This window comes from Loxodonta africana, chromosome 12 (genome assembly GCF_030014295.1).
Source record: "Loxodonta africana isolate mLoxAfr1 chromosome 12, mLoxAfr1.hap2, whole genome shotgun sequence".
Classification (NCBI taxonomy): Eukaryota; Metazoa; Chordata; class Mammalia; order Proboscidea; family Elephantidae; genus Loxodonta; species Loxodonta africana.
The window spans coordinates 42,963,568-42,985,714 of NC_087353.1; the positions used below are offsets into that span (position 1 = coordinate 42,963,568).

General features: G+C 37.9%; 1 protein-coding gene across 2 annotated transcripts in view; it reads left to right on the top strand.

The window, feature by feature from the left end:
• BABAM2 (BRISC and BRCA1 A complex member 2) overlaps positions 1–22,147 on the top strand; it is a 682,281-nt gene that overhangs the window by 408,336 nt on the left and 251,798 nt on the right. The window lies entirely within an intron of this gene.

Genomic DNA, 22,147 nt, shown 5'->3' on the forward strand with positions numbered 1-22,147 from the left:
TGGTAAAGTAGAGGGTCAGTGAAAAAGAGGACGGCCCTCAATGAAATGGATTGACACAGTGGCTGCAACGTTGGGCTTAAGCATGGCAACAATTTTGAAGATGGTGCAGGACCGGGCAGTGTTTTGTTCTGTTGTACATGGGGTTGCTATGAGCCGGTAGTGACTCGATGGCACCTAACAACAACAACAACCCGCCCCTGGTAGCCACTAATAAACTTTCATCTCTGCATTTGCCTGTTCTGGGTATTTCATGTAAGTGAGATCATACAATATTTGTCCTTTTGTGTCTGATGCATTTTACTCAACATAATGTTTTCAAGGGTCATCCATATTGTAGGATATATCAGAACTTCATTTCTCCTTATGGTTGAATAATAGTCCATTGTATGTATATACCACAATTTATTTATCCATTCGTCTGTTGATGGACATTTAGGTTGTTTCCACCTTTGGCTATTGTGAAAAATGCGGCAGTGAACATTGGTGCACGCGTATCTGTTTGAATCCCTGCTTTAATTCTTTTGTTTATTTACTTAGGAGCGGAATTGCTGTGTCATATGGTAGTTCTACATTTAACTTTTTAAGGAACCACAATGCTGGTTTCCACAGAGGCTGCACCAGTTTACAATCCCTCCAGCAGTGGATGAGGGTTTCAATTTCTCCACATCCTTGTTAACATTTGCTACTTTCTGTCTTTCTGATTATAGCTCTCTTAGTGGGTGTGAAGTGGTATCCCGTGGTGGTTTGATTTGCATTTCCCTAATGACTAATGACCTTGAGCATCTTATCATGTGCTTAATGACCAATGTTAAGTTTTTATTCAAGTTTTTTTTTGTGTGTCTTGTTGTTGTTGTTGAGTTGTAGGAGTTCTTTTCAAGATTCTGGATATTAAGCCCTTATCAGATATATAGGTTCATATTTTCTGCCTTTCTATAAATTGTCTCTTCACTTTGTTGATAAAGTCTTTTGCTGCACAAAAGTTTTTAATTTTGATGAAGTCCAATTTATCTGTTTTGTCACTTGTCCTTTTGGTGTCATATCTAAGAATCTATTGTTGAAAACTAGGTACTGAAGCATTATTCTTATGTTTTATTCTAAGAGTTTTATGATTTTCGTTGTTACATTTAGTTCTTTGGTCCACTGAGTTAATTTTTCTATATGATGTGAGGTATGAGTCCAACTTCATTCTTTTTCATGTGGAGATTAGTTGTCCCAGGACTGTTTATTGAAGAGATTATTCTTTCCCCCTCGAATGGGCTTAGCATCATTGTTGAAAATCAGTTTTCTGTAGATGTATAGGTTTATTTCTAAACTCTCGATTCTATTCTTTGTGTCTGTTATTATGCCAGTACCAGACTGTTTTGATTACTCTAGCTTTATAGTATATTTTGAATCAGGAAATGTGAATACTTATACTTTATTCTTCTTTTTCAAGATTGCTTTGGCTGTCCAGGGCTTTTGTACTTTTATATAAATTTGAAGATTGGCTTTTCCATTTCTGCAAAGAAAGCTGTTGGAATTTGTATATGAACTGCATTGAATCTGTAGATCACTTTGGATAGTAAATCCATTGTTGTCCAGTCGATTGTGACCTTGCCAACATCTTAACAATATTAAGTCTTCCAATCCATAAACATGGCGTGCCTTTCTATTTATGTAGTTCAGTATAGAAGTATTTTACCTTCCTGGTTAAATTTATTCCTAAGTATTTTTTTCTTTTAGATGCTATTGTAAATGGAGTTAACTTGCTTTTCAAGTTGCTCATTGTTGGTATATATAAATACAACTAATTTTTGTAAATTGGTCTTTTTTTTTTTTTAATTCCATAGCATTTTCTATTTATAGAATGATGTCATCTGCAAATAGGGATAGTTTTATGGTCATTACTATTTTATGCACTGTTCATTTATATTTATTCAAAAGTAGAAAAATATTCTTCATGAAAGGGCTGGGATACAAAATGTTTAACAAAAACATTGGGCTGTGTTATAGGTAGGTGTGTTATACAAAGTGGAAGAGAAAATAGCTGAGAATGTTTCAGAACTGATGGAAGACGTTAATCCTCAGATTGAGGAAGTACAGTGAAGTGACTTTCAAACAGGCTAAGTAAAAAGAAATCGACCTAGATACATTATAATGATACATTATGATGAGACCGCAGAACACTAAAGACAAAAAGGAAATTTTAAAAGTTAAAGACAGATTATTGACACAGACCTCTTTGAAAATTTGATGAGAGCCATGGACTTTTACCCCCAAAAATGTACAGATAGGAAAAGTTTAAATATAGTTGTGAGAGTTACATACCCTCCCCTGAAGCCAATTCATAAACCCCATTTAAAAGATCCTTGTTCTGGTGTTCAGCTCTGCATTTTTAATACCTTCTATACTGTCTCATGCTGAAACAGTCACTGAAGCTTCAAATTTACTATCTAAAGTGTAAATTATCATTTAACACTTCTCATCTCGCCTCCCAAAACCTACCTTTCTCCTATGTTCTTTATTTTCATTAACGGCTTTAGTATTCTTCTAGTGACCCCAGGCCTGAAACCTGGACACCATATTTTTTTACCTTCCTCTCTCCATTGTTTCCCATAATTGAACAGTTGCCAGTTGATTTTGCCTCCTTGATATCTCTTGCATTCATTCATCTCCTTACTGTATCCCCTAATCCTATTTCAAGGTTTATATGTTTTACTCTTGCCAGATTTATCTTTCTAAAACACAGCCATGATCGGTGTCACTCCACCACTTCAGCCTTATCAGTGCCTATTTACTGGACAGGCCATGCAAGAAAACTGCATGTTACATTATCCTGTCCAAGAAACCTCAGTGCCCACCATCTTCACAGCTCTTAAACCACAGACACTTGAACCACAGGTGGGCAACTGAGGAATACGTACTCTTGGGGATTCTTCTTAATTTGGGGGAACTTAACAACTATATTTGTTTTAAATATTACACACGCACACACACACTTATACTGTTTTATCCGTCATTTTTAGGTGTCTTTTAGCAGGAGGACTCTTTAGGTTATCTAGTTGAACCAAATTGCTAGATATCATCCTGCATCGTTTCTTGATTGTGTTCTAGTTTTCTACAGGGATTGGCTGTGATTGTCGATGTATTCTGAACGATAATCCAGTGACGGTCTAGCCGTGTAGCTATGGAAACTCTTTCCTCTTCTTTTTCACTTATTATGATTTTATATTAAACCTCTCTCATTTGAGATAACTTATCTGAGCTATTTAATCATCTCTCAACAGGACCATTGAAATAACCTTCTAACTGATCTCCCCACATCCACTCTTTTCCCAGTTTAATCTAGTTGCCATGCTGCAGACCTAATGATCTTTTTAAGACACAAATCTGATCTCATAATTCTCTTGCTTAAAAACAAAGTTCGTTTCCTCCTAAATGATCACCAATCAGCTTTATCTAACTCAGTGCTTTTTCCTATATCTCCCAGGCATATTTCTTTCTTTTGCTACTTATATCTGAGCTGTCATAAAGTTCTAGCATTTTTTTTTCATGCTGTCTTGAAATCTGAACTCCTCCAAGTCTTTATTTCCTCCTATTCTGCAGATTCGGTTACCTTCCCATTTAGTCCTTTTTGTCAAACACTGGGTGGAACTGGAAACTAATGTGGAAAAAATGATGGTATAAAATTATGGAAAAAGTGGTCAACTCCATGAGGTAGTTATTCCCGTCCCTTTCACATGTGAGGACCTATTTTTAATGTCAAAACTTTTCACATGAGGGTGGGAGGAAGGCTTGACTACAAAGGGGCAGCACGAGGGAATCTTTGGGGGTGATAGAATTGTTCTGTAGCATGATTGTGATGGGGATACACAACCCTACACATTTGTCAGAACTCATAGCGTATATCACAAAGAGTGAATTTACTGTGGATAAAAATAAAAAATGTTGCTCAGACTGCTACAGATAGAAGTAATACTTTTAGCATTGAATGTTAATAAATGATGAATTCATGATGCCTTTTAAATGAATTTGTATTTTAGTAACCACAACAGATTCTGTATATGTTCGGAAAATGGATTTATGCATATACACCATTGTATATGTGCTCTATGCATGTGTATATATGTAGGTATATGTGTGTGTATGTATGTTTGTGTCTGTGTATATATGTGTGTGTGGAAACCCTGGTGGCGTAGTGGTTAAGTGCTACAGCTGGTAACCAAAGGGTTGGCAGTTCAAATCTGCCAGGCCTTCCTTGGAAACTCTGTGGGGCAGTTCTACTCTGTCTTATAGGGTCGCCATGAGTTAGAATTGACTCGATGGCACTGAGTTTGGTTTTTATATATGTGTGTGTGTGCAAATATATATATATAATTTATTCAGCTTTCAGACAATGTTTGTTGTCCAATAGATTAGTAGGCTGTTATAGTAACTCTAAGACGCCATGTTGGCATGAGGCCAATAGGTTGGGAACAGTCGTTATAAGGGATTTGTAAGTAATGGCCTCTTTTCTAGAGAATTCTATTGTTCATTTTTATTGATATTTGCTTTTAAATAAGAGCATGTTGTAACTTCTTTCTTGCTTTCAAAATAGCTTACATAATTACTATGTTATGAAGCAATTTATAACCTTGTTGTTTTGTATCAGAGTAGAATGACAGATTCATGAAGAGTCCTGCCACTCTCATGCCTCTGCCCAACATAAACACCTAGGTTTCCTAATTTAGCTCATGGTGGGGCCAGAGGAGCGTTCTCCAGAAGGCATAAGGGTCCAGGGTACTGAAACCAACCAACACTTTGGAGCTTTCCTCTTGGGTTCAGATTGGAAGGAATTTGTTGTATACTAAAAAAGTCTTTGATGACTTTAGTACTTTTTTCTGTGGAACTTCTATTCCGCATGTAATAAATGATATTTTTTGTGGGGCTGCTGAGCATTTGGTAAGGTAACTGTCTGAAGTACTATGCTATAATCCCTCTCATCTACTACAGGGTTTCTCAGCTTCAGCACTATTGGCATTTTGAGCTGGATAATTCTTTTTTGTGGGGGGCTGTCCTGTGTCAGGCCTTGACCTCCCTGAAGGTCATGTGGTTCCCAATACTTCTACTTCTAGGGCTTTTGGCTCTCAGATGTTCCGCTATTTTCTGATACCAATATATTTCTATCTACACAATAGTCTGGGAATTGACCTCTTATATTAATAAAGTATTATTTTGCTTAGTTTTCAGGCAGAATGTGGATATAGATGGGGGAAATGTCAGTTGGGTTTTAAAAATAAAGTTGTTCTACCTCTTCTTCTTCCTGAAAAGTATATGGTATTCATGATTTCAGTGGATAATTACTTTGTGCCTAGAGTAATGGCCTAGTGTTTGGTGTAAGAAAGTAATGACTAAGGTGTTTGATGTGTAAAATGCACATATAAAGAGGAACCTATTACATTGCTGTTGTTGGAGGAAACGTCTGACACTGATGTCAGATTTTACTGAGAAGTTTTATTTCAGGGCATGTAATTTGATCCTGGCATGTCTTGAGTCCCATAATATAGGACTAATGATTATATTGGAGTTTTTCTGTACTTGTTAAAATTCAGACATGCTGTTTTTTACCAACAGCACTGATGACTTGAATGAATGGAGAAGAATTTTGTTCAAAACAACAATTGATGAGTTAATACAATCTTGTAAATAGGACCATAATAGGGAATGAACATCCTGTCTGTGAACATCATCTCTTACAGACAGTTTCAACAAGACAAGAGGTCATCCTTGCAAAAGACCAAATTCTATTACCTTGCCAAATTTCAGCTGAACCAAACCATTAATTTGAAGAAGTCATACATCAGTAGAAATCTGTTTCACTGACAACCTTTTTCTCCTACGTGCAAAGAACTTTCCCTCCTACTTTTTAATCCCTCCCCTCCCCACTCCACCCCAGTCTTAAAAGTATGATGTAAGATTGGGTTGTTTTGTGCCAGGTTTTCATCCTGGAACAGATTTTTATAGCCATGTTTCTCTGAGAAAAGGAGTTTATGACCACATGGTGATAACACTTCCATGTTTTCATTTCCTCCTGTGACCCAGTACTTTTTTCCTAAATTCAACTTTGTCAGAGTGTAACATGACCAACTTAATATGAGTTTCAGAGTTAAAAAAATTATTTTGAAAGCTTTTATGGATTCATTAACTGTAATATCACATGTGGTTCCTTGAAAAAACAGACTATACAGCATATTATTATTTTAAAAATTCTAGATTTTCTGTTCATGAAATAAGGAAACTCTATAAAATATTTGTATGTATTTGGACAATTGGTCTTTATTATTTATTTCTATTCTGTTAGGATTATTCACCAGAGGCTGTTTATTTACTTTTTTTTGCAAACTCTTTCTTAAAAATATAGATAAACTTGGCCTTACTTGCTGTTGGTCAGTGGGGAATTTAATGCTGAGAGTTCAAATGGTGGAAACAACTGAAACGATCATTGGTAGGAAAATGGCTTAGAATACTTTGGAATAGAATGAGGCAGTGAAAAAGAATTAGGTAGATTGCTATGCCCTCACATGGAAGGCTTTTCAAGTTGAAGGGAAAGAGTAAATATCAGAAAGATTCAGAAAATGATATTTGTTTATGCTTTCTAAAAAAGTGCCAGATAGCAAAAGCGTAGTATATATTTTCTGTAGGGGAGTATGCATGTGTGTGTGTATATGCTGAATACTAATAATGGCTAACACTTAATGAGCACTTATATCACATGTCATTTTAAGTGCTCTGTACCTATTAACTTAGTCCTCACAACCCTGTGAGATTGGTTACTGTTACTTACTGTCCCCATTTTATAGATGATAAAACCAAGGTACAGAGAGGGTCACAGATTTACCAAAGCCACATACCTAGCAAGTGTCGGTGCCACCATTTGAATTGACGCAGTTCTACTCTAGCAAGATTGAGGGTAAAGATCAAAGGGAACTTTAGTCTTATTGGTAATGTTTTCATTTTTTCCAGGGGGAATCTAGGCACTTTAATTGTAAAATCAAAACTTAATTTGAAAAAAAAAAAAAAAAGAAGAATTTACTGAGTATTTACAAAGTCTTTGATAACTTAAGGTCTTTTTCTGTGGAACCTCTGTTCCATATATAATAAATGCTGTTGACATTTTGGTTTTTTGGGTTGACATTTTAGGCTGGATAGTTGTTTTTTTGTGGAGAGTTGTTCTGTGCATTAAAGAATGTTTAGTAGCATCCCTGGCCTCTACTCAATACATGTCATTAATACCCAGATCTCCTCAGACATTGCCAAGCATCCCTTTGGGAGCAAAGTCCCCAGTTAAGAACCACAAATCTACTATCATCATTCCTCAGGGACCTTCAAGAGCCTATTTTTACCTGTGCTAAGCCTTAAAAACATCTTTCATTCACAACACTGAATTGTTTTCCTCTAGAAATAAAAGTTGTCATGCCTAGGTCGTGCACAGCAATTAGACACTGAAATAAAATCATGGACTCTTTGGTACTATCCAGTTATTACCCTATTCCTTTCTTTCTCCTTAACTCGAAGCCTGTAATATTTACATATGCCATGTGTGCAACACAACCAACTTGTTTTTATAGTCTCTCCAGTTCGGTCTACCTCCTATCCTACCTTAATCTCAGGAAGGAAGGTCGCAGTTCTTGACTTGATGCCATATTTAAAGCGTGTCTCTCAGTTTATCTCTTCTTTGATCATTTTGTTACTTTCCATCCCACAGACAAATTGTTCCTAGTGAGTTCCCAGTTTCCTCACAGGCTTTGTTGATCAGAGGGGTTTTGATCAGCAGTTTGGGGTTGATTTTTGTGGCCTTATTGGAAGGGTTCCCCAACATCTTAACTCCAAGACTAACATATCTCAAAGACAAAGAGGACACAAAGCCTAATTCTGACTTTTGTCTGAGTTCTCAATCCTTGAGGAGACAAATGTAGTTCAGTCAGAACAGAAATCCTCACCTCTGCTCTCAGCATTCACTTTACAGGGTATCCTGACCCACCTCACCCCTATCACCCAGATGAAGTCTTTAGTGAAAAGCAAAGGTTGGCACTACTTAAGAGCACTGCTTTGCAATAAGACAGGTGTGGGTTTGAATGCTGAGTTGCCTGTTTCTAGTTGTGTAAACTTCTCTGTAACTCAGTTTCTTCATCTGTAAGCCTCATAGAGTTTTTGTCAGGATTAAATAAGAGAATTGTGTGAAGTGTTTAGCATAGTGCCTAGCACATAGTAAACGCTTGATACCTGTTAAGCTGCTTTTGTTATTATTTTCATTGTCATCAATGTTGTCATTGTCTTCCTCTTTCTGAAATGTTCAGGGACCCTATTTTTTTTTTTATTTTTATTGTGCTTTAAGTGAAAGTTTACAAATCAAGTCAGCCTCTCGTACAGAAATTTATGTACACCTTGCTATGTACTCCTAATTGCTCTCCCCCAATGACACAGCACATTCCTTCACTCCACTCTCTCTTTTTGTGTCCACTCCACCAGCTTCTAACCCCCTGTGCCCTCTCATCTCCCCTCCAGACAGGAGATGCCACCATAGTCTCACTTGATCCAAGAAGCTCATTCTTCACCAGTATCATTTTCTATCCCATTGTCCAGGCCAATCCCTGTCTGGAGAGTTGGCTTTGGGGATGGTTCCTGTCTTGGGCTAACGGAAGGCGTGGTGACTATGACCACCAGGGTACTTCTAGTCTCAGTCAGACCATTAAGTCTGGTCTTTTTACGAGAATTTGGGGTCTGCATCCCACTGCTCTCCTGCTCCCTCAGGGGTTCTCTGTTGTGTTCCCTGTCAGGGCAGTCATTGGTTGTAGCCAGGCACCATCTAGTTCTTCTGGTCTCAGGCTGATGTAGTCTCTGGTTTATGTGGCCCTTTCTGTCTCTTGGTCTCATAATTTACCTTGTGTCTTTGGTGTTCCTCATACTCCTTTGCTCCAGGTGTCTTGAGCTAATTAATGCATGTTAGATGGCCACTTGCTAGCATTTGAGACCCCAGATGCCACTCTCCAAAGGAGGTTGCAGAATGATTTCTTAATAGGTTTCATTATGCCAATTGATTTAGATGTCCCCTGAAACCATGGCCCCCAAACACCCGTCCCTACTACGCTGGCCTTTGAAGTGTTCAGTTTATTCGAGAAACTTCTTTGCTTTTGGCTTAGTCCAATTGTGCTGACCTCTTCTGTGTTGCGTGTTGTCTTTCTCTTCACCTAAAGTAGTTCTTATCTACTACCTAATTAGTGAAAACCCCTCTCCCTCCCCGCCTCTCATAACCATCAAAGAATAGTTTCTTCTCTGTCTAAACTCTTTCTCGAGTTCTTGTAATACTGGTCTTATACAATATTTGTCCATTTGCAACTGACTTTTTTTTTTTTAATTTCACTTAGCATAATGCCTTCCAGATTCCTCCATGTTATGAAATGATTCACTGTTTCATCATTGTTGTTTATCGATGAGTGGTATTCCATTGTGTGAATATACCATAATTTATTTATCCATTCGTCTGCTGATGGGCACCTTGGTTGCTTCCATCTTTTTGCTATTGTAAACAGTGCTGCAGAGAACATGGGTGTGCATATATCTGTTTGTATAAAGGCTCTTATTTCCCTAGGATATATTATGAGGAGTGGGATTGCTGGATCATATGGTAGTTCTATTTCTAGCTTTTTAAGGAAGCACCAAGTCAGTTTCCAAAGTGGTTGTACCATTTTACATTCCCACCAGCAGTATATAAGTGTTCCAGACTCTCCTCATCTTCTCCAATATTTATTATTTTGTGTTTTTTGGATTAATGCCAGCCTTATTGGTGTGAGATGGAATCTCCTTGTAGTTTTGATCCGGATTTCTGTAATGGCTAATGATCGTGAGCATTTCCTCATGTATCTATTAGCTACCTGAATGTCTTCTTTAGTGAAGTACCTGTTCATATCTTTTGCCCATTTTTTAATTGGTTGTTTGTCTTTTTGTAGTTGAGTTTTTGCAATATCAGGTAGGTTTTAGAGATCAGATGCTGAGTGGAAATGTCATAGCTAAAAACTTTTACCCAGTCTGTAGGTAATCTTTTTACTCTTTTGGTGAAGTCTTTGCAGGAGCATAGGTGTTTAATTTTTAGGAGCTCCCAGTTATCTAGTTTCTCTTCTGCATTGTTGGTAATGTTTTGTATACTGTTTATGCCATGTATTACAGCTCCTAATGTTGTCCCTGTTTTTTCTTCCATGATCTTTATTGTTTTAGATTTTATATTTAGGTCTTTGATCCATTTTGAGTTAGTTTTTGTGCATGGCATGAGGTACGGTTCTTGTTTCATTTTTTTTGCAGATGGATATCCAGTTATGCCAGCACTGTTTGTTAAAAAGACTGTCTTTTCCCCATTTAAGTGACTTTGGGCCTTTGTCAGATATGAACTGGTCATATGTGGATGGATTTATGTCCGGGTTCTCAATTCTGTTCCATTGGTCTGTGTTTCTGTTGTTGTATCAGTACCAGGCTGTTTTGACTACTGTGGCAGTATTAGTAGGTTCTAAAATCAGGTAGAGTGACGCCTCCCACTTTGTTCTTTTTCAGTAATGGTTCACCTATTCCAGGCCTCTTCCATATGAAGTTGGTGATTTGTTTCTCCATCTCATTAAAAAACGTCATTGGATTTTGGATCGGAATTGCACTGTATCTATAGATCACTTTTGATAGAATAGACATTTTTACAATGTTAAGTCTTCCAGTCCATGAGCAAAGTATGTTTTTCCACTTATGTAGGTCTCTTTTGGTTTCTTGCAGTAGTGTCTTGTAGTTTTCTTTGTATCGGTCTTTAATATCTCTGGTAAGATTTCTTCCTAAGTATTTTATCTTCTTGGGAGCGACTGTAAATGGTATTGATTTGGTAATTTCCTCTTGGATGTTCTTTTTGTTGGTGTAGAGGAATCCAGCTGATTTTTGTATGTTTATCTTATATATTGACAGTCTACTGAACTCTTCCATTAGTTTCAGTAGTTTTCTTGAGGATTTTTTAGGGTTTCCTGTGTATAAGATCATGTCATCTGCAAATAGAGATACTTTTACTTCTTCCTTGCCAATCTGGATGCCCTTTATTTCATTATCTAGCCTAATTGCTCTGGCTAGGACCTCCAGCACAATGTTGAATAAGAATGGTGATAAAGAGCATCCTTGTCTGGTTCCCGATCTCAGGGGGAATGCTTTCAGACTCTCTCCATTTAGGATGATGTTGGCTGTTGGCTTTGTATAAATGCCCATTATTATGTTGAGGAATTTTCCTTCTATTCCTATTTTGCTGAGAGTTTTTATCATGAATGAGTGTTGAACTTTGTCAAATGCCTTTTCTGCATCAACTAATTAAATCCTCTGATTCTTGTCTTTTGTTTTATTTGTATGATGGATTACATTAATTGTTTTTCTAATGTTGAACCATCCCTGCATACCTGGTATGAATCCCACTTGGTCATGGTGAATTTTTTTTTTTTTTGATATGTTGTTGAATTCTGTTGGCTAGAATTTAGTTGAGGGTTTTTGCATCTAAGTTCACAAGGGACATAGATCCGTAATTTTCTTTTTTTTGTGGAGTCTTTACCTATTTTTGGTATCAGGGGTTTGCTGGCTTCATAGAATGAGTTTGGGAGTATTTTGTCCTCTTCTATGCTCTGAAATCCCTTTAGTAGTAGTGGTGTTAAGTCTGAACGTTTGGTAGAACTCTGCAGTGAAGCTGAGGGACCCTAAGTTTTTAAAAATTCATTCCAGGTGCTATGCAGCAAGACCTTAGGTAGTATCAATCACCCGAATTAATTTAAGGTAAGCTGGTGGGGAAAAAGTGGTAATCAGCATCTTAAGTAAGTGACAGAAATTAAAGTTTTTGTAAGGAAATATTTGGACTTTTAGGGGTCACAGGCTTCACTGCACATAGACAGAAGGGAGGGTTGCAATCATAGGACTTCAGTGCAGTTGGTAAGGTTCTAATTTTTAAATCCGAGCAAGTAATTGTTAAAGGTTATATCCAGAAACCTGCAGAGCTAGGGGACTGTTTCTTTCTTTCTTTTTTTTTCTTTGAAAATAAAGTCTGTTATTGAGTTTAGTGATTGTTCAGTTTTGACTAACTGGTCCCATTCAATGGAATTCTTTTCAGGTTACCTTTTTGTTCCATATTCTTGTCTTGAATATGTGCACATAAAGTTTGATGTATTTCTGTCTTGAATATGTTCGCATAAAGTTTCACATCTCTGAGATATAAAAGCTTAATGGCAAACTGCTCACTAAATTATGGAGCCCTGGTGGTGCAGTGGTTAAGCATTTGGTTGCTTACCAAAAGGTCAGCAGTTTGAATCCAGCACTGGATCCTTGGAAACCCTATGGGGCAGTTTTACTCTGTCATACAGGGTTGCTATGAGTCAGAATCACCTCGATGGCAGCAGGTTTGGTTTTATTGGACTAAATTTAGCAAAATAATTTAGTATGACATTGATTATTAGATTTTCCACATTTACTTGAACAATAATCCCACTCCATTTTTATAGTTAAAAGAAATTAGGGTTTGTATTTGGCAGCATATTAATAATACTTCATCAATTACTGTAGAACTTCAGTGATATATTACATATGCAGGACTTATATGCTAATATATTTGTAAGTCTGAAAAATGAAGGGAAAGTATCTTATTTTTCATGTCCAAATGAACAATGCCTCATTTGGCTAAAAACTTATAAAGGAAAAAATCAAATTGACCACACTGCTATGTAAGGCCCTCCAAAATAAGGTAGACCCGACAGGAATATAAGACCTTTGTCATGACCATTTTATGATTAGGAAGCAAAGTACATAAGAATCACATTTGTTCGTATTGTGTAAGTCTGGGAGGACATATACAGTACATGGATACAAGATCCAGGGATGAGACTGTCCATACAGGTATTATAGTGATGACTGATCTTTTTTAAATGCTGAGATTAGGACAGTTTCTTCTCATTTATGAGCTGTGAAGTGTTTTTATACCAAAGCACCTTACTGTTGTATTTGTGGAGAAGAGGAGAATTGATATATCATCATTGGGCCACTTAGGATGTTGAGTGGCTGGGCTATTGAGTGACTCTGGATACTGCCCTTTTGGGGGGACCTTAAGGTTGAACTGGCCTTTTGATTTGAGCTAGAAGGCCTAGGAAGTCCTCAATCCCCCCAGTGAATCTATTCTGATCCTGGCTTGGATCTCAACCTGAAGAACTCCTACATGGATCATGTTCCTCAATATTTCCTGGACTTTTAAGAAATGCCAATTTGGGACTTTCAGTTCAGTACAGATTTAAAGGTGTTCAGGATTCTCAAAGGGGGTTCTAGAACTAAGGAGGTCTTCTTTATTCATCAGACTGTTACAGGTCTGCAACCAGACTAGAGGCAGAACAAAATAAGATATGGAGGATATGCCCATCCAGACTGAAACTTTGGAGCTTATATGAAGATCTGAAAGGAGGGATTTTGCCCTACATAATCTTTAACTGCTTACATGCAAGAAGACTGGAAAAGCTGTTAGTTGTAGAATCAAAAGCACAGATCTTTGGGGCTTACATAGATCCTGACCTTTGGCCAAAGGTTCCTGAACTCTTCTCAGATTTCAGTAGGCTACAGGACAGATTTGCCCTACCAAACCCCAGGGTGGAGGCTCCACTCCCACTTGCTTTTTGGTGCCTTGTTCTTTCATAGAAATTAAAGTTGTGTTTTCATGTTAACAAATCATTTTTAACTTTCTTCGACATCATTTGCTTACTTGAATTCACATCTTTAGGATAAAACCCTCATTGTACAGATTAAGAACTTTAAAAATATTATTTAGCCTTTTTCATTTTTTTTTTGCTCCCACCCTTCTTTTGATTTCTTTTTTTTTTTAAAGAAGGAGAAATGTAAGAAAAAAAAATTATACATTAAATGTTTTAAAAACTTCCCATTAGGAAATTCTTTTGGTAAAATGAGCATGCATCAGAGCCTACTTTAGCCAATAGCATCTCTCATCGTGGATGTTACACTGATATTGTTGTGCAGGGCTATCCTGTGCGGGGCAGGACATTTGGCATCCTTGGCCCCTGCCTGCTGGAGGAACAGCCCCTCAATAATTGAGACCCACTTAATATGTTGCCATTTATTTCCATATACCCCCTAAGGGGATGGTATCACCCGAATTAAGAAAGAAGGCAATAACTTCTTTTTCTTTGAGTTCCAAATGGTAAGCTGATCACTTTGTTAGGCTGTTAATTTGAGAGCCTTAATTCTGTTCTTAGAAGAGATTTCTAGGAATCTTAGGAATATTTTACTCTTATTTTACGGTTGTCTGACCCATGGTTTTTAGATCAAGGCCTCATCCCAGAAACGATGTCACACAGCTTAGCCTGGAACCCTTAAGGTTTGGCTTTGCTTCCCTGGTTCCCTTACCTGATACGGTGACTTTCGAGTTGGGCTCCACAGAGGCATCTGCTTTGGTGCCACAATAAGGTTATCAGGACTGTGTTTACTAATTTTTTAAGTGTGGGCGGCCCCCCACCAATAAGTTGCATTTCAATTGGTATGTGTTTGTTGGTTGTTTGGACTCAGGAACATGTTTTGCCATGGAAACCATTCAGTACATAGTTAGGCTACCAAGGAAACTGGTTGCACTGAAGGAATTCATCAAGCTATAGTGCCCAGCACACACATAACCACATTCTGAGAGACTGAACTCAGCCCATTCTGCCTGTCTGTAGTGGTTGTACAGCTTGCCTTGCTGGGGAATGGGACAGGGGGCCAGCAGTGATCCATCAACAGAAGATTACACAGGCTTAGTGTACCCAGTAGAAGGCGATATACCAAGAGGCCCCCAAAGCCCAGTTAGATCTCCTCTCTATAAAGTATAAATACAGGTCCAAGACCCATCCCACACCCCAGAGTCTAGAGAACTGGAGTCAGAATGAGTGCAGTGTGGATGAAGTGCTTTCCCTGCAACGAATGACTGTCTCTTTAAGGAGCCTGTGTGGGCCCCATGTCACCCAAAGAAAGCTGACCAGCCCAGTCAAGATGTGGAGCCTTCCCACAAGAGCTTATTACCCAGTGACCTAGGTTCTAGAATACTAATAGCAATCTATTTTCCAGTTATATAATATGTCACTAATCACCTTAACCATAGGAATTGGAATGGCGCTAGGCCCATTATACTGTTGTAAAGGCAAGGAGTGAAAATGGTAACAGCATTATTATAGCAGTGTGAGTTTTAAAAAATACTTCTTAAAAAATTTTATTGTGGTGAAAATATAACAAAACGTAATGCCATCTCAACAATTTCTACATGCACAATTCAGTGACATTGACGTTATCCTTCAAGTTGTGTAACCATTCTTACTATCCTTTTCCAAATCATTCCACCACCGTTTTCATAAACTGACTTTCCCCTAAGCAAAAACTCCTCCTTTCCACCTCCATCCCATCCTATCCCTGGTAACCACTAATAATCTTTGGTTTCTATATATTTACTTATTTCATATGTGGGCACATATTTGCCCTTTTGTGACTGACTTATTTTGCTCAGCGTGACGTTTTCAAGATTCATCCATGTTGTTGCATGTACCTGGACTTTAGCTCTCTTTATGGCTGAGTAATAATATCCCATTGCATGTATATACCATATTTTGTTTATCCATTCATCTGTGAATGGACATTTCAATTTTTTCCACCACTTTGCTGTTGTGAAAAGTGCTGCAGTGAGTGTTGGTATGCAGATTTCTGTTTGCATTCTTGCCTTTACTTCTTCTGGGTATGTTTCTAGGATTGGGATTGCTGGGTAATATGGTAGTTCTGTGTTCAACTTTTTCAGGAACCACCAAACTGTTTTCCACAGTGGGTATACTATTTTATGTTCCCACTAGCAGTGAGTGAAATAGTTGAGTTTTCAGTATGCTGAGCACTGGGCACATAGTATTCAACCCTTTGGTGTTACTTCCTTGGAGGCTTCACTTAGTATCCTCCTTGTCACAGTGATGGCTTTATTTTCCTGTCTTGTTACCACCCTTTGAGGCTTTCTTATTTTAGTCTTATATTTCCTATCTTTGTATGTTGGCTTGGTAACAATAATTCAACTTTACATTTATACTGTGCTTCATACTTTACGCAGTGAATTCTCAGCTATTATCTTTGCAAACTAGGTAGCACGATTGCCATCCCTATTTTTCATAGTTACAATTAATGCTCAGATATCTTAAGGGACTTACCCAACTCTCACAGCCACTCTGGGCAGACCTTAAGCTAGAAACATAGGACTTCCAGGGCTCAGAGTTTTCTTCCCTCTACGCAATGTCGCCTGACTGTACTGCCTACTGTTTTATTTAGCTCTGCTTCCTCGATGGGTGAATGTCAGCTTTCTTTGAATTTTTATTTCAGGGCTAAACATGTCTCTTAGAGAACTAAGCTTCCCTTTCTAACTGCTTTAGTAAGTGTTCTTGGCACTTTAGCCCTAACATACCTTTTATTACAGCGAATTGGCACCTTAGGACAAGCTCCTGCCATAGTATATTTATTAGTGAATTGGTACCTTAGCATATTTTATAAGGTAAACTAATGCCTTCAGATATTCATCTTGGTGGTTAATAATCACATTTTGTGTTATATAGTGTCTTCAGCAAAAGCATATATTATCTTCCATTATATAGGGGAGGCTAACTGGTTAAATCACTTGTCTAGAATCTTAACAGTGGAAGAGGAAGAGAAGGAAACTGTCTTGGTTATCTAGTGTTGCTATAACAGAAATACCACAGTGGGTGGCTTTAACAAACAGAAATTTATTTTCTCATGCTTTAGGAGGCTAGAAGTCCAAATTCAGGGTGCTGGCTCTAGGGGAAGGCTATCTCCTTTTGTCAGTTCAGGTATAAGTCCTTGTCTCTTCTGAGCTTCTGCTCTTGGTCAGTCTTCATGTGGCCTTGTATGTCTCTTCCCCCATGTCTGCTTCTTAGCTTGCTTGTTTAATCTCTTTTATATCTCCAAAAAGATTGATTCAAGTCACACCCTACACTAATCCTGCCTCATTCACATAACACAGACAACTCATTTCCAAATGGGATTATAATCACAGGCATAGAAGTTAGGATTTACAACACATATTTCTGGGGGGACACAATTCAATCCATAACAGGAACTAACTTCTTTGAGGCATTCTTGTGAACCAGACAGTACTAGGTGCTTTACATCTATGATCTCACTTCATCCTTAACAAAAACTCTGTGAAGCAGGTGATGTTTTATACTTTAGAGATGAAGAAACTATAGTTCAGACAAGCTAAGTAACTTACACTGCAAGTAAAATGCAGAGTAAATATTTAAAATCTAGCCTTTGCTGATTCCAAGGCTTATATTCTGTCTACTATGTTGCATGGCTTCCTCTCAGGCAAAGAGGACCATTTGCAGGGCTCATCATAACAAACAAGAGAATGCCTTGGATGCATCGTGATACAGAGGAGAAGAGGAAAAGCTGGGGTACAGCTGTTCTTTTCCTGACAACAGCCATTGCCTGTAAAGACCATGTGAAAGCACTGTTGACAAAAGCTCTGACGTAATTTTGAACTTGTAACTAAGTTGAATTAAGGTAAACTTAGTTAACAGAGTGCAGTGTGTGTTTTAGTAGCTGTTAAAAGAGCACATGCTGGTAGACATCACCCACTCCGGGCCATTTAGAAAGTTGCTTGGAAAGAACGGTGCTTCCTTCTCTCTCAGGAAGGCAGTGAGGCCTGGGGACCAGCCTGGAGGTCAGGGCTATTGTGCTCTGGCCCAGTTGCTACCTCTAACTCCAGCCCTCTCTGGGTTTCAGTTTCCTCATCTGTAAAACACAGAAACTGGATTGGATGACCCTTCCAACAATTGCAGCTCCATTATTGCCCATAGAAAGTTCTTCATCATGCTAGTAGGAAAAGATTCTTCAGAAAACAAGAACGTGAGAATAATGAAAAACCTCTTGATACTCACCGTCGTTGTCAGTTATAGTTTGTGATAGGGAAACTGTGGTTAACAGCTCCCAGAGGCTTGGTTCTTCAAGAAAACTAGGTGATTATTACTGTAAGTTAGTGATAAACTAATCCTCCCAGGGCTGCTTTTATTTTAAAAGAAAAATTTTTAAAAGAGTAATATAAATAAATCTATTATGTTAGAATAAAAAAAAAAATTTGTTTTTTTTTTTAGTAAATTTTCTGAGCAGGTATATTTTCTATACATTTTAGCTACAACAAGCATCTCTCCTCTGCATGCTAAAAAGATCCACAAAGATTTGCAACCTACCTGGTAAGGATTTACAACTCTTCCTTTAGACAGTTTAGAATAAAGGTCTTTGGACCCATGAGGGTCTGCGTACTTATTCTCAATGATCAAGAAGTTATCTGCAAAAATAATTTGCTTTATAAACTTTTATTTCAATGATAATCTTAAAAAAATATGTATTCCTAAATATAAGCAGAGGTGTTTTTGTAATAGTATCTCTCAGAAAAGAGGGAATCACCTGTTCGGTTTGTTATAAATCCTCACATTATGGGATACACCCTTAATTACTTCAGTTTGAAAAACAGAGTATTGTTTGAAGAAGACATATTAGTCTGAGGTAGCATTGGTTCATGCTGCTTTTGGATGCTTGTGATCATCTGATGGAATCAGTTAAAAAAAAAAAAAAAGAGGCTAAGGAATTTAACACATATTTAGTTAATATCCCTAAATATGCCAAAACCAAACCAAACCCACTGCCTTCCAGTTGATTCTGACTCATAGGGACCCTATAGAACAGAGTAGAACTGCCCCCATAGGGTTTCCAAGGCTGTAAATCTTTATGGAAGCCAACTGCAACATCTTTCTCCCAGGGAGCAGCTGGTGGTTTCAAACTGCACACCTTTCAGGGCTTCTTTCTAAGTACAAGACTTCATAATTTTCAAGTACTGAGTGTCTTATAAGGAGCCCTGGTGGCACAGCAGTTAAAGCACTCGGCTGCTAACCAAAAGTTGGCAGTTCGAATTCACCAGCCACTCCTTGGAAACCCTATGGGGCAGTTCTGCCCTGTCCTGTAGGGTTGGACTCGACTCCACCAAAACCTTTTTTTTTTAGCGTGTCTTATAAAGGAGCCTGGTGGTACAGCTGTTAGAAGCTCGGCTATTAAGGAAAGGTTAGCAGTTCAAACCTACTGACTGCTCCGTGGGAGAAAGGCGTGGCAATCTGTTTCCATAAAGATTACAGCCTTGGAAACCCTATGAGGCAGTTCTACTCTGTCCTATAGGGTTGCTGGAAACCCTGGTGGTGTAGTGGTTAAGAGCTATGGCTGCTAACCAAAAGGTTGGCCGGCACGTTGAATCCACCAGGTGCTCCTGGGAAACCCTGTTGGGCACAGTTCTACCCTGTCCTGTAGGGTCACTGTGAGTTGGAATTGACTGCACAGCATTGGGTTTGGTTTTTGGTTATAGGGTTGCTATGCACCAGAATCAATACAACAGCAGTGGGTATAGGTAAGTGTCTTGTAATTAGGCTTTTAAACGTTACTTTAAAAAGTCAGTAAGTGGTCATGTTGTAAAAAGCATGAACATGCACTTATAGGATAAATGAAAAAATCTCACTGTCCTAATGTTTGCAGATGATACTTGCAGCCAGAGATACCAGAGCTAGTATGTTTATACCCAGATTCAGAAGTACTGTATCTCCTAACACTTAAATGAAACATTATGCTAGATGATTCAAAAATTGGTTCTAAGAATGGCAAGATACCAGTGTTAAAGACACAAAGAGAATTTGAATAAAAATGTTTAATGTAATATGAGGAAAAGAAGCATCATTTCTAAACATGTATGATTTTAATATGTGACTTTAAACATCTATGTATAAATAAGTATTGTAAGTATAAATTTAACTACGTTATCTGTGTTGCTCAAGGGTTATATATTCAAGTTGTCAAACCCTTTAAAAGATACCTTCATTGGAAAAATGAGGACTGGTCTTGTATTCGGAGTCCCATTGTATTTGGGCATCTGGCATGTGGTAAGCACATCTGAATGACTGAATGACGGCATCACAGCCAACCAGAGGCTGATGTGATTTCAGCGAGTGCCGCCTGGATGGCACCCAGCAGTGCGTTGGCTCTTGTGGGCTAATGAGAGAGAGAAGGGCAGAGTGGACCTACTACGTACATGATGCCTGTATACCAGGAAAAGGCTGAATCATGTCAGAACATGCTGTGGGAAGAAAGATTAGCATGGTTCAGCAAGAGAAGGATACTGGGAGAACGAGTCATTGTATGATACCCGGTAGTAGCAAGACACTAAATTCAAAAGCACTGATGTGCAGGCAGAGCGATAGTCACGTTCATTTCAGCAGTACATCATCATCCATCTATTAATTTAATGTTTTAATTTTAGATTATTTGATTTTACGTGTTTGTATTTAATTTATATGTTTGTTTTGATGTTACAGGATGTTACTGCTATAAGCAGAAGGTATTTATACCTAGGTTTTGTGTTTATAGATATTATTTTTAGTATAAGGTTTTCTTTTTTTTAAAAAAATAAGTCATTGTTGATTTATGGAAAATCACTAATTTATGGCAATCATCCAACATTGGTGATTTATGGAGAAAAAAATTTTGTTTCAAAGGGGGTCCATTTATCACTCTGTTCCTGGGTGATGTAAATGGTTAATACACTTGGCTGCTAACTGAAAGGTTGGAGGTTTGAGTCCACCCAGAGCACTTCAAGAGAAAAGCCTGGCAATCTGCTGCCAAAAAATGAGCCACTGAAAACCCTGTGGAGCGCAGTTCTACTCTGACACACGTGGCATGAGTCCCAGTTGACTCAACAGTAATTGGTACATATCACTCTAGCTTAAGAAACACAACTATAGAAAGCTTACAGTATACTTTTTTTTGCAGATTGAGTTTCCTTTTTTTAAATAACAGCTTTATTGAGATATGATTCACATACCATAAAATTCACCCATTCAAAGTATGCAATGCAGTGGTTTAGTATATTCACAGAGTTGTATAACCATCACCACTATGTAATTCCAGAACATCTTCACCGTATCAAAGAGAAACCCCATACCCATTAGCAATCAGTCCCCATCCCTCTGCCCACACTCCCAGGCAGCCACTAATCTATTTTCTATCTCTATAGATTTGCGTATTCTGGGCATTTCATATGTCTGGCTTCTTTCACAAAGCAGAATGTTTTCAAGGTTTATCCATGTTGAGGCATGTATTAGTAGTTTATTCCTTTTTATGGCTAAATAACATTCCATTATGTGGATAAAACATATTTTGTTTATCTATTCATCAGTTGATGGACATTTGGGTGGTTTCTACTTTTTGGCCAGTAGGAATAATACAATGAGTATTCTTTCTTGTACAAGTTTTTTTATGGACATATGTTTTCAATTCCCTTGGGCTACAGTTTACTCTTAAGTTTGCCTCAGAAGGGAGTTACATACTCTTCATAAGGAATCAATATTTTAAAAACGCACTTAAACAGATTACCCTCACATTTTTAAACAGATTTCTAAGTGCCTTAGGATTTGTTTGAAATCTAAGATTAGTTGGCATTAAGTTAAAGCATCTAACTGAAATATTTATTTCTGGTTTTTAAAAGTTTGGAAAAATCATATTTCTTCGTATGTCTTTTGACATTTACTTCCATCTTAAGCTTCTTCTGTTCAACTAACATTTATGGAATTTTTCCTGTGTGCGCAAGCACTGTCCTAGGCACTGGGGAATCAAAGTTATATAAGATATGACCCTGTCTCATGTGGAGCTCACAGGAAAGCAACATGTAAACAGCTCGGGGTGCTAAAATATCTGGGTGCTAGAGTACTAGTACTTGTCAGTACTAGTATATTGGGATTTATTTCTTGTTAACACAAAATGCTAGTATTTACGTTTTTAAAGTGTTCAGAAATCATACGGAAAAAATTAGTAAAACTAAATATTTCATTTTTAATATAAAAAAACAAATGGACATCTGACATACGCTTCTCTGCATTATAAGCCTAACTGCAGCCCCTCTGTCCTGGGCACCCTGGAACTGCCACATCAAATGCAGTGGGTCCAGTTGGACTTTCGAATTTTCTTGCCATGTTTAAAATATTTTCCTGAGTGGAGCTATCAAGATCATCACTGTACTCTGGGCAGTGGC